The 11900-nt window shown below is 40.2% G+C and overlaps 1 pseudogene; it reads right to left on the minus strand.

Moving 5' to 3' along the window:
- Window positions 1-5706: 5706 nt before the first annotated feature.
- LOC114628133 lies at window positions 5707-11514 on the minus strand (annotated as a pseudogene).
- Between the last annotated feature and the right edge of the window lie 386 nt (window positions 11515-11900).

Raw genomic sequence — 11900 nt, forward strand, 5'->3', positions numbered from 1 at the left:
AAAGATGAAGCTTGTCAGGTCAGAAGGAAACATGAGTGATTCACACTAGATGAGAATTCTCCCTCCGTGGTAATCAGCACTACTATTAACCAGTGTCTCAAGTTCAGAGAACAAAGATAGGCATGCACTTGTTAGATGCAGGTAAACCCTCTGGAGTGTTAGCACTATAACAAGCCCTGGGCAAAGGTACTACAGATGACCACATGGGCAAATGTACTACAGATGACCTCATAGGGAACGGGCCCTAATATGAGGTTTTTCCTGAGTAGAAGTTTACAATTCCTGAATTGTTGTCTGTTTTTTGATCATGCCAAGCTATAACATTATATATTTTGCACTTTTTCCAATGTTTAACCTTTGTACAGAGATGGAATAGTTCATGACTGCTTCCTAGCATTGTCCCAACTGGGTTGAATATAGCTTTATTTTCAGCTATAATGTAATTGTGTGTGGGTGAAAATATACTATGCTGTATGCCACATTGCTCAGAGTCAAAAGAACCTATGGGGTAGAGATTGATGAAGGAGAAAAGACGGATGATGATTTAATCACATGGGAAATACAATTTACCTCAGATTAACTAGTGATATGAACATATGTATCATGAATGCAGTTTTACAAAATTTGCTACAGAAATCTTCACACATTAGTGTGATGGACAGTGGGTCAGGCACTGTCAAAATGGCTCTGACTTCACTGTCTTATCCACTATTTCTAACGAATGACATATTGTTTGTTAAGGAGTGGCTTCCCATCCTCAGAATTCCTATGATCAAGTCCTAATCTCCTAGTACTTCTAAATATGACTAGATTTGAACCTTTAAACAGATGATTAACAGTAATATCCTTTGGGGTTATTAAGATTAAGTTAGATCAAGTGATGGTGGTACATGCCTTTAATCCCAGCACTCAGGAGGCAGAGGCAGGCTAAGCTCTGTGAGTTCAAAGACAGCCTGGTCTGTGGAGGAAATTCTAGAAAAGCCAGAGATACTCAAAGAATCTCTGTCTCAGGGGTGGGGGAAAGGGGAGAGAGAGAGGGAGAGAGAGAGAGAGAGAAAGAAAGAGAGAGAGAGAGAGAGAGAGAGAGAGAGAGAGAGAGAGAGAGAGAGAAATTGGTTCCCTGTGTTGAAGTCCTAACCCATTATCACTTGTATACTTGTTCAGAAAAGATGAGGGCATACATAGACAGAAACAGCATGAAAACTAGATGCTTGGAGAAGATTCTGATGAAGGCACAGAGGTGACCATGGACAAATTCAGGAGGAAAAGTCTCAGGCAGTAGCAAGCCTGGTAATAGCTTGGTGTCCTTGTAAGAAAATGGCTCCCAACTGTCAAAACCACCCCAGTCTGTGGGATTTTGTTTTAATAGCCCTAACAGTAAGTACCACTTGTAAAAATCAGATCCATTAGGAAAGAGCATATAGTTTGAAGTAGCAGCACATCAGATGGTACTAACCATTTGCCTGCATTAGGGTAAAACTGTAGTTAATTTTACTCTACCAGAGATGTGCAAAGAGAAACAGCAGGAAGGAAATTAAAGATTTCTTGAACATTTCTAGTCTGGATTATGAGCCTGCAATCATATTTGGAGAGTCTTGTTTAGTTGAAATCTTTTCTATAAAGCAAGAAATTACATTTCAATGGCTTTGATAATGAAATAAAAGAAACATAGTCACATGCAACACTTTTGTGGGTATGAGAACCCCCACCTATAGTGTATCATTGTTCATAGTCACTAAGCTCTGGTTAGTGCAATGTGATCCTGGCCACACGATTAGCATTATTGTGTCTTGGACTTGAAACGCCTCCTCACTTGCTTTTATAGAAGATTACATGAGCATTATGCTTTTCAATAACCATGTTGTCACTTCCAGAGACTGCACATTTCCTTGACCTGACAATGCCACAGCTTGAAAGAGTTTCATGTGTATATGTCATATCATGAACAAACAATACTTATATGAAGTGACTGGCTAGACTAGATGTTCAAAGAAGCACATACAGCCTCAAAGGTTCACTATATCTTAACCATAGATGGGAAACTGTAAACTTTAAGCCTTCAACTGTAAAATTTTTGAAGGCATGGAAGTAGTACGGGTGAATAAACACAAGCACACAGTAGTAAACAATTATGAAATTTTCAATGTCGTTTCAAAGTCATTACCTTATGAAGTGGAAACTTCTAGTTTCTTTGGAAAGTTAGTTACATCAAATGATATTTTGCTGGGGTATACAGGTGAAAGCATGTCTTGCTAAAGCAAACATGTGAAAGGTTGTTTTCATGAAGCAGGCATAGGTGAAGGGATGTCTTGATATAGCAAACACATGAAAGAAAACTGGATGACAAGTATAAATATAACCCCACAGATAGTGGGAGATAAGCACTGAACATTGGTTTGCTCCACCTCACTATTCTTCACTAAAGACACACATGTATTGGTTCTCCTTACATAGTGTTGCCGTGCTATGTAAATTGTGATAATGGGGCCATGAGAGACACTTTCCACAGAACTGTTTGTGAGGTTCCTAAAGCAGCTTGCCGCTTCTGTGGCCTTGCCTCAGGCCCATTGACAAGTCTGGCAGTTTCTTTAGGATTGAACTATAGCTGCCTGGTTTCTGCTTGCTGAAAGGACTGGACTGTAGCTGCTGGTTCCTGTCTGGTATCTGCCTGCCTAGAGGAGTGGTTTGCAGCTGCTGAATCGTATTTGGTGTTTGCTACAGGACTAAACTACTGCCCAAGAAGATTGAGCTTGCCCCCAAAGAACTATTGCTAAACATGTCTACTTCCCCCAAATCTTAATAACTTTCCAGCTGGGTGGTGGACTAGAGGAGAAGTTGAACCCTTATTAAAAGTAGGTTGTAAAAAATTTATCCCTACAACCTTTAAAGTTTGGACTTGGATAAAAACAGAAGAGGAATGACCTGACTCATACAAACACACACAAACAAGATCATTCTTGCATTGTATATATGACAAACAACATGCTTTTCAAGGCATAATACAACTCCATTACAAATGGCAGTTGAGTAATTATCAAATATTATGCCATATTTTGCCAAAAGAGTAATCTGGAAGCTAAGGATATGATGTCAGCAATTGTATGAATGAATTTTGGGCAGGAATAGATTTTAATAAAGGAATTATATGATACTTTTGGATTTTTTCCAAAATCTTTCAAAGATTTACATAAAACCAGCCAAAAGCTTGACAATGTGTCAGCACTCTATGTTGTAGGGAAATTAGGAGCACTTATCCAGAGTTTATTTAATATAAAATAAGTTAAGGAATATGTCATTTCTAATTATGTTTAATAGACATTGAAATGAATGGGATAGCTAAAATGCACACTTTTTAAAAATTTGCCATTTTTCAGGTTGAAATCACTGTTTCTTAGGTCATCAAAGGACATTGAATTACATCAGTGCGAGTCGGACAACAGTGCACACATTCAGGACCTCTTAATAAATATGAGCAGATTGATCTCACTGTTATTTAAAAGGTCTGGAGATTTCTGAAACGCCCTTACAAAAAATGGGGGAATGTTACTTTGAAAATATCTTTTTGTAAGGGACAAGAATTTGCTGAAGAATGATATCCCAGACTCAAATAGTGTGTAAAAGCAAAGAGTATTTTATTCTGCAGAAGTCCAGCATGCTGTGGTCCACCATTTATCAAGATAGAAATATTCAAGCAAACTCACAGGCCCAAGTTAAAGAACATTAGGGAAATTCCAGGGAGAGGTAGGTGACCATTATCTTAGTTGATTGCCTCTATCTCTAGGGATTGCTGGGAGTAGGGGGCTGGAAACTGTTGCTTCGGAAGCCTTAAAACTGTTGCTAGGGAAGCCTGGAAACTGTTGCAGATTCATTGTTCTTGTCTTGGGCTAGGTGGCAGGGTGGCTGCCCGAGAGCCTGGTACTTGCCTAGACTTGTTTCTGGGATACAGAGATCTAGGCCCAGACTCCTGAACTTCCTGTTTGAAGCCTGTCATGGAGTCAGCCAGGCTCAGTTCTCTCCTTTTCAATGAGCAGAAAGCCTAACATCATTTAGATTTATCTGAGCAGGTTTGTCACTGCTGCTTGTAGGCTATACTGGTATACTGTTGGACTCTAAGATCCAAAACCAGGGGATGCGCTCCCCCAGAAACACCCACGGATGAGATTCGCTGCAATGACATGAGGTTTATTGATGATAAGATGTTAACCAGAATACTGGGGTTCCCCTATACACAGACAAGAGGAATCCTGAGCCACAGTTGGGAACAGTTTTTATACAGAGTTCATGAAGGAAACCACAAAAATCTGACCTTTCCAGGTCTGGTCTCTAGGTGACTCAGATTATGACAAGGAGTATCCTGGAATGTGTCTGTGTGCTCTGGGTCTTCCTCACCTGCAGGTGGGTTCCCTTCCCTGTGGTCTGAGGAATGTTAATCAGCCTCTCCCTTCTTCCTCTGAATGTTAATCTAGCAAGTGTCCTCTGACTAAGGATGTGCCCTTCCCGGGATGTGTCCTGGGACAGTGGGGTTCTTTCAATTTTAAGTTCAAACTGAGACCCAAAAGTCCTACAATACTATCAACAAGGTCAAGGAATGCTGCCATGGGTATAAAAGTTGTGAGAAATAATTTCTGCCTATCAAGAAATTTGCCACATTATAGAAGCAAGTATAAGCAAATCCAGATGAAGAATGATTTAAGCCTAGAATTGTGAAGAAGCAATAAAATATACTGTGCCCCACTTTTAACCTATGAGAGCAAGAAACAGTTGTTTGTCGTTAGTATAAGTTGAGCTGGCCCTTGAAGGATATTTCGCTGTAATTTGCTAAGAAGAGAATAGTTTTGACAAAGAGAAAAGATCACAGAAGCTCTGTGCATGCTTATATTTTATAGGTAGATATATTTCTTGGGATATTTAAATATGTGTGACAGTTATAAAAGAGATTGAATTTGTTTATGGATGATATTAAATATGAGACTGTGACATGTAGATCTCAAACATTGTCTTGAAGACCTCCGCAGAAGCGAGACCCTCACTCAAGTCTCAGAAAGTCGCGACCACCCAGTAATCTGCTCGAGACACCATGTACCAGAGCAATAGCGAGATTTATTAGGGCGTGACAGCTAGCTGCTGGTCAATTCGTATGCCCACGCAGGAGCTGAATTGACCCCGACAGCCAGTTTGAGAGGTTTTTTTAAGGGGAAAACCCACAAACCAAGGAATGGAGAGGGGGTGAGGGGTTGTTGAGGTGGCATAACATAAAAATAGTGGAACATTCCAAAGGAACCCAACCTACGTGAGTCAGGAACAGGTGAAAACTCTCTGTACGCTTATCTTTCTCAAGAATGTGGTCTTGCCCTGTTACTTCGGCCTTGCCCTGTCACTGCGGTTCTCAGCTTGGTTCCACCTGGCTATCTTGCATTCTAGCCAGTTCCCATAACTAGTCTGTCCACATTCTTAACTTGCTTCATGGCTCGATTTCTCTATGTCTTTATAAAGAAAGCCTAAAGAATATTTTATATGTCTAAAAAGGATTCTATATACCCAGTATCTATAATTTTTCACTCTACAGTCTTACTATTTTTTTTCCTTGTTCAGACATGGGGAGCAGTTTATTGTAAGATACAAAGCAGCAATGTTTTCTGCAAGTGAGCTTCCTGAATGGCTGGATATCCTCAATATTAAGCCATGAACAGGATAGCCACGAAGACACTAAAATATCTTTCTCTTGATAATTTCTAGTTTCCAGCTGACTGACTGGGTGATTTTCTTCTGTGGCTGTCTCGTCCTCTCTGTAAACGTTAATGGTTTTATCAACTTCAGCTGTTAGTAACTGACTTTCTGACTGATCAAAAACACAAACAAATATTCCTGATTTGCTGTCCAAAGACCCAGGTTGTACAACTGCATGAATGGGCTGAAAATTACAGTCAGTTCTCCAGCCCCAAAAGTGCATACTGCCATTGTCTGCTTCAGATACAAGTACTCCGTCAGTATCAACTGCCAGTGAGTTAATAATTACATTATTAACCAGAGAGATTTTGAATCAGGCCACCATCAGGGAATTTCCACTATTTTATGTTATCTATAGATCCAGACATAATGTGCAATGTTGCAGATGTAAGACCACAGCCCTGACTGATTTCCTATAATTTGTCAATGCTACTCTTGTCTTTCCAGAAGCCATAATCGTATTATGGTATCATAACTTCCAGTAACAATCTGTGGCTCTGTATCTTGGCAACTCACAGTAGCAACTGCATTTTTGTGTCCAGACAAAGTGTGTACACTGGTTTGAATTCTAACATCCCAGATCCAGCAGTGGAATCTTGACTACAAGTCACCAGGACATCGATTGTTGGATGCAAATCCAGACCATATGCTGCATTTAGATGGCCATGATAGTGCCATATAACCTTGTTATATTCAAGATCCCAGCACTTCGCTTGTTTGTGTTCTCGACAAGAAAACAAGTAAGAGCTCCTCATGCTCATGATCACACCATGCACTATACTGAGGTGGTCAGTCAGTGACAGCTTTAATTTGCCACTAGCCAAGTCCCAAATCTTTACAGTTCTGTCAGCAGAACCAGTATCGAACCACTGATTTCCAGGTTCCACAGTGATACACTGAACCTAGCCAAGATGCTACTGATAACCCTGTAGAGTTTCCCACAGTGGGTACCACTGGGGTTTAACCATTGCAGGGGCTTTTTACGACATTAATGCAGAGTTCTTGGTATTGCAAGTCTCCATAATCATAGAATTCATTGCTGTGGGCTGGGAACAGTCAGAAGCCCTGCGAGTCAGTGCTCACTTCCAACAGGCACAATAGCATGTGTATTAACTCTGGCTGAGACAGGAATGCCACAGCTAAGGACTGTGCAGCTAACTCACTGACCCTTTGGATCTTTAGTCTATTCCTCCAGCAGAGAAGAAACTCAAATGATTTTGAGTTTGAAGATCTGAAGAAATTAAAATGTGGTGAAATTGATTACTGAAGACAGCAGATATCATTATCTGTTTCTTTAACCTGAAACGAGATTTTTTTTTTCAAGACATATTGAGGTAGAGATTTTAAATAGTTCAAAATAAACATTGTCATCAGTCTTAGAAATGAACCAAAGTCTCTGAAGGACCTTTCTCACTGTACTGAGTTAACTATGCATGTCTACTGAAGCTTCCTCTGAGATGATGCCTCAAGATTACCTAACATTAAGAATATGATGAACACTTCGATTTTTCCAGATAGGCCCCCTTTCCTTCAGTTTTGCTTTCCATAATGAATATAGCTGGACAGAACCATCAGTTAACATGCCCTTGCCTTTCCTGCCCTTGATAGAACATGGGACCCAAGGCCAATCACATGGCCTGCACCTTGACAGACTGACACAATGAAAACTGATTGTAAAATATCCAAACTGGTTTCGGTGGTCTTAGCTCCCTTTGGTGAGTCGTGTTGTGAGTATTCAAGAAATTCAGTTTTTGGCTTTAAGCTTACAAAGACTGCTATCTAGTGTAGCTGACTGCAGCCACGGATCAACTGGGTTCACCTGAAATGGGGGCTGGGAATGAAAGGGGGATGGAAGACAAGAAGAGATGAATCCAAGACAAGTATTCTGATCAAGGCTCAATGCTTTAATGTTGAGCTCCCAATTTAAAGGGAAAGGCCCTGCCCAAACCCTTCCTTGTTTCAGCTGGAGATAGGTGGGATAATCTGTTCTTGGTCACAGCTGGAGATATCTCAAGGCAAGCCCAGGGGCAGTCGTTTCTTCCCTGGTTTTGCAAGGAACTCTCAATATTTGGCTTTTAAAAACTAAAAAGGGGGAATTATACCCCACAAGGTCACCCAAAGCACACCTTGCTTTTGTGTTATTTGTTTTAAATTTTCTGCAAACTGATGCTAAATGTCAGTCTGCAGCAGATCGCCACTGGCATCCAGTCACTTATAGTTCATTTGCCAGTGTCAAATGGAGAGACCCCCTAACTCATACTTGGAATGGTCCCAACTCTGTTTTAATTTGGGGTCATGGCTCAGTCTGCATTTTCCCAGAAAAAGAAAATGGAGCCCAGTGGCTACCTGAAAGATTGGTCCGTCAAGTGGACACAGATCTTGAGCCTAATAATTATTATTCTGATGATGAAGATGGCTCGAAATCCTTATCAGCCAGCTTAGTTAACCTGGCATGTAGTCTCCATCAATACTTAAAGCTACCCACTATATACCTGGTGCTCATACCTTGTGTCTAATCCCTGTCAACCAGCAGTTGGATTAGATACTGGGACAGTTCCACTTTCAACCTTATTTTCTACATTGCGTGGATAGTCATGTTGCTTTTAACCTTTGAACCTTGTGTCTCAAGCAGAGAGTTTGCCTTCACACAGGATTGCTTCTGGCAAGCTCAGCTATTCATCATGGGAATTATCCATTGCCAGAAGCCAGGACCCTCGCCCTTACCCCCATCCCCTACCTTTCCCCACCTGTACAATGTCCCCTGCAGCTTGACAACCGCAAGATCCTGCTTGGCAGCTGCAGATAGATTCAAGGCAGTGTACCATATCTTCTGAGGAAAGCAGGTAGATCATAATTCAAGGCAGTGTACCGTATAGACCATGAAATGTTTCAAGGCACAGGCCAAGAAGGTTCTGTACTTTTCCACCACCTGGCCCCTCTTACCCCCGCCCCTTGTAAAGCATACTATAAAAAAGCGTTTCACGTTCAAATACAGGGCTCTTGACCAGCAATTGCTTCCTTGAGTCCTTTCTTCTCTCTCGCCCGTTCTTTTTTCAGGTTGTGGTCCTCCTCACCGCCATGAATAACTAGGACCCGCAGGTCAGGTCAATCCATCACTATGAAGAATTGCATTGAGTGCATGCCCACAGGTCCTCGGGTCTGAATGTGGCTTTGGTCTATATGGGAAAGAGTGTGCCAATGATGGCCGGTTAGTTAAAGACAGGTAAGAATATGCTTGAGGTCTTATTGACCTAAGACAGAGGCATACATCAATATTCTATGTATGTTTTCCTCTAGGATGGGTAATATAGGAGCAATATTTGGCACCAACCTAAGCCAGGCACGGTTGCCTGGCCACTGTTTACCCTAGATGGGATGAAATCTTGTACCCCATCCAGCTGCTAGCACTGCTCATCTTTAAAAAACTTAAAATGGGGAATTTTGCCCTTCCCTCAGCCTTAAGAAGATCTGAAAGACCTTGTTTACCACAACAGACCAAGTGATAGGATCTAGGTGGAGTTACCCACCTTGGCTGCATGGAACTTAGAAGAAGAACTGCCCCTGGGCTTGCCTGGAGAGATCTCCAGCTGTGACCAAGAAGGAATTATCTCACCCATCTCCAGCTGAAACAAGGAAGGGTTTGGGCAGGGCCTTTCCCTTTAAATTGAGAGCTCAACATTAAAGCATTGAGCCTTGATCAGAATACTTGTCTTGGCTTCATCTCTTCTTTTCTTCTGTCCCCCTTTCATTCCCAGCCCCCCTTTCAGGTGAACCCAGTTCATCTGTTGCCGCAGGAAGCTACAATCTAGCAATGTTAATTTGTCACAGTACCTAAGTGATTTTAATATGTCATGCAACTATTAGTAGATTTTACTAAAGAACCAGAAATACCTTATGATAAAATGACAATATATGTTACCATCTTAAACTAGAGCCTTTCCATAGCAAAGTGTGTCATTGAGCATTTAACTGAGAAAGCAGACATAAAATAAGATCAAGATGGAAGTTTTAGTTTTGCATTCTTTTTAGGAGCTATGAGGAAACTGGCTGATAACTCATCAAGCATCTCCCTCTATCAAAAGGAATCTGCCGTCCCTAGGATTCCAGAATTGCAATTCAACATCTTGGGAATTTATATGGCCTTATCATTGAAGTCTTATAGAAATGATTAGAATTATGCCAGAAATTATATTTTAGCCATACAGTTGTAAGCATTTTTTATACATTGGCTTATTTAATCATGTGTTTCTAATAATAATAATAATAAACCACCAAAGAGTGCTAGTTAATGATTTCCAAAAAGGAGAATGTGGATCCACTTCAAATTATGTTATATATAGGTGTGTGGGTTTATTTCTGAGTTTTTGATTGATCAACCTGTCTATTTTTATGCCAATAGCATGCAGTATTTACTACTATTGCTCTGTACTACATCTTGATATCAAGGATGATAATACTACCAGAGATTCTTTTATATGCAGTTTCTGCCTTAGCTATCTTTTTTTTTTTTTTGCTTTTCCATATGAAATTGAGAATTATTCTTTTACAGTCTGTAAAGAATTGTGTTGGAATTTTGATGGAAATTGCATTGAATCTGTAGATTGCTTTTGGTAGAATGGTCACTTTTACTATGTTAGTCCTACAGATCCATGAACATGGGAGATCTTTCCATCTTCTGATATCTTTTTAAATTTCTTTCTTCAGAGATTTGAAGTTTTTTCACAGATCTTTCACTTGCTTGATTAGGGTTACAGCAATATATTTCATATTATTTGTGGCTATTGTGAAGTCTGTTATGTACCTGATTTCTTTCTCATGCCATTTATCGTTTAAAACATGTTATATATGAATGCATTATTATATGCAATAGTACTTACTTTTGTCTTAAATGATAAAAAAATTTGAGAAACTCCTTATGACTGTAAAACTAACCGTGCATGTACATTGTGGTGGTTTGAATGAGAATGGACCCCATAGACTCATATGTTTGAATGGTTGTTTCCCAGTTAGCAGAACTGTTTGGGAAGGATTAGGAAGTCTTGTTGGAGTAAATGTGGCCTTGGTGGAGGATGTGTGTCACTGACGCTTGGCCTTGAGGTTTCAAAATCCACACCAGGCCCATCTCTCTTTTTCCCTCTACCTCCTGGTTGTTGTTTTCACACGTATGCTCTCAGATATAGCTCCAGTTCCTGCCTACATGCCTGTTACCATGCTTTCTTCCACAATGGTCAGGGACTCACTCTCTGAATTAAATGCTCTCTTGTATAAGTTGCTTGGGTCATGGTATCTTTTCATAGCAATAAATAATTAACTAGGATATATATATATGTATATGTGTGTGTGTGTGTGTGTGTGTGTGTGTGTGTGCAAATACGTGTATAGATGCATAATGACCAAAACATTCATTTACTGAGAACCCAAAAGGCACAAATATAATTATGAATAAATCATGTGGCATTATAGGCTGACATATGCCAAGGGCTCCCAAAAAAGAATAGAGGCCAGGCAGTGGTGGCACACGCCTTTAATCCCAGCACTTGGGAGGCAGAGGCAGGCGGATTTCTGAGTTCGAGGCCAGCCTGGTCTACAGAGTGAGTTCCAGGACAGCCAGGGCTACACAGAGAAACCCTGTCTCAAAAAACCAAAGAAAAAAAAATAGAGAAGAATAGTCTTGTTAATGTTCCTTGTATTTACACATTTTACCTTTTTCTTTTGTGCCTTGGGACTTTTAGCATACTGCTCTGCTGCCTTGATGCTTGTTCTCCACCTATACGTCATCAAATCCATCATTGTCTCCCTGATTTCAACTAAAGCTGATGATTTTCTTAAAGACTTTTCCTACATGCCCAGATCTAAGCCACATACCACCCTTCTGGGCTTCAACATCCTTAATTTTCCTCAGTTATGATCATAATCTAAAAAGATTCCTGAAAGCAAATGTCTTATCTATTTTGACTTTTATTAAATGCTCACATAAATTAATGAAGCATCTAATGGATTTTTCAAAAATGTTTTGTGTCTGTATGTGTGTGTATAGTTATTCGTTGATTTTATGTCAACAAAAGGTGAAGTAGCCATAACCTTTTATATGATTAAACTTTCTTTTAAATGTGTGCAGTTTCCAGCTGCTGTAATTGTATGAAATCTGTGTAACATGTAAGCAATGTTTCCTT

The sequence above is a fragment of the Grammomys surdaster genome, unplaced genomic scaffold (genome assembly GCF_004785775.1).
Source record: "Grammomys surdaster isolate TR1022 unplaced genomic scaffold, NIH_TR_1.0 264, whole genome shotgun sequence".
Classification (NCBI taxonomy): Eukaryota; Metazoa; Chordata; class Mammalia; order Rodentia; family Muridae; genus Grammomys; species Grammomys surdaster.